Raw genomic sequence first — 2,172 nt, forward strand, 5'->3', positions numbered from 1 at the left:
TTTGCCCGGCGTGGCACAGTGAGAATCAACGGTAAGAACCTTCTAGTTCCCTTATCCTCTGCACACCTTTCCTTCAGTGCTTCTCAGCATCCTCCCCTTTCATACTTTCTCCTGTGCGCTCCTTTTTTTTGGTTCTATCTCACTGTCTACTTTCCTTCCTCTTGCCCTTTGTATTTCTGGGTGTTAGGGTTTTCTTCTGCCTTTTTCTCCTTTCTACTTCTTCCAGCTTCTTACTCTCTCCTACACATAACTATAATTTAGTTGCCTAGATCTGTACAACAGCCTGAAAAAAAATCCCTCTGCAGATGCAACTTTCACCTCCAATTCTTCTACTTTAGGCAGAGTGACCACTTTGTGTCACTCCTGATTCAAAACCCTGCAAGACTCACTTCCCAAGATCCATAGAACTCAGTCCAAACTCCAATATGGAAGACAATGCCCTTCATCATGTGGCTCTGCCTATTTTTCTTTCCATCCACTCAATTATTTATTGGCTCAGCAAATAAATTAATTTATTGAGTGTCTACCATAAGCAGATACTCTAGCAAGAGCTGGAGAGAAAATAAATAGAGAATAAATATAAGAATATTTACAAATAAAACAACGTCTAGAATTTGCTTCTAAATAACCCAAAGAGGCGGAGAAGGAGCAATAATAAAATGGAAGAGGTAGAGAGAAAACAGGATTGACCATGAGTTGATAATTATTGAAGCTGGGTGCTGGATGTGGGGATTCCTTATGTTATTTTCTCTACTTTGCTAGATGTTTGAAAATTTTTCCATTAAAAATAGGATGGATGAAGAGAACTGATGAGTCCCTGTCTTCCCTTTTTTCATGGCTCTCCATGCACTCCATGCTTGGTGTCCCCATGGCACGTACCATAACCTGTTACAATTTGTTGTAATTGCTTGCTTAATTGTCTGCCTTTACTACCAAGCTACAAGCTCCGCATGCACAGAAAGTGTTTTTTGGTCTTGCTCCCTATTTTATCCCCAGAGCCTCGCACACACTAGACGTTCAGTAAATATTCACCAAATGCATAAATAAAATGAACTCTGCAGTTTCCAGAGCAGCTGGCACATACCTGGCCTCACCGCAGGCTCTGGCTGGGGATGAGTGGGAAGGGGCGGGGCCAGAGCTCACAGATGTCAGGGGCGTCTTCCCTGCCACTGTCAAGGCACTTCCACCCTAGGCCAGTGGCTCTGGGACAGGGTCCACTTAGAGCAGTGTCCTAGAAATTTTCTGGGCAGGAAAATTTTAAGCTCATTGTATAAAGTCCAGATTAATGACCTCATAAAACTTTTTCTGATTTTTCAGTGAAGTATGGAGTGAGTCAAGAATGACATTTATTGAAAATTTCTTCTCAGTAATACACTACCTGCATCCTGCCATACTTTACCTCAGAGCATGTAAGTTGTATGAAATCACATGATCTATTATGTAATAGAAGTATCAAATGCAGGATACTTCCTCTTGGTGTGCTGACATATATGGCTGGTCGTATATCTGCTTATCAGAGCAAGGCCTTTCCTGAGCACTCTACCTCAAAGCACCCACACTTCCCAGTCTCGCTCTCTCCTGTTCGATTCTTTTTTCAAATTTCTTTCTTTCTTTTTTTTTTTTTTTAGGTGAGGCAACCCTTGGTTGACCTCACAGATTGCAAGGACCTTGTCAGCGTACAATCCCTTATTTTTTTTTATTTTTTACGCCTACAGCACCTGATCTTCCTAGGTGGTCTTCCATCCAAATACTAACCAGGTCCAACCCTGCTTAGCTTCTGAGATTAGACAGGATCTGGCTTGTTCAGGGTAGCATGGCCATAGACTTCTCCTGTTCCATTTTTTAATAGCATCAATCATTACCTCCAATTGTGCATGGTTTACTTATTGGTGGTCTGCCCCACCCTCACCCTTAGACTGTAAGCAACCTATAATTGGGGACTCTGTTTGGTGTTAACTAATGCTGGGTACTTGGTGGGCAGTCAGTCCATGAATGAATGAAAGTGGTATTTACTACTAAGCAGGGCCTCTCTGCAATAAGAGAAGCAAACTTTTTAATACAGTCTTTTGCTGTGCATTTATGCAAGACTTTATAAAAGTGTTTTTTTCTGTAAAATATACAAAAGTAATAAAATTACCTTTATACATTAACATGAGATGAAATGAGTGAAAG

The 2,172-nt window shown here is 41.1% G+C and overlaps 1 pseudogene; it reads right to left on the reverse strand.

Moving 5' to 3' along the window:
* Positions 1-1,706: 1,706 nt before the first annotated feature.
* Positions 1,707-1,825, reverse strand: LOC112483666 (annotated as a pseudogene).
* Positions 1,826-2,172: the final 347 nt, after the last annotated feature.

This window comes from Pteropus alecto, unplaced genomic scaffold (assembly GCF_000325575.1).
Source record: "Pteropus alecto unplaced genomic scaffold, ASM32557v1 scaffold164, whole genome shotgun sequence".
Taxonomy (NCBI): Eukaryota; Metazoa; Chordata; class Mammalia; order Chiroptera; family Pteropodidae; genus Pteropus; species Pteropus alecto.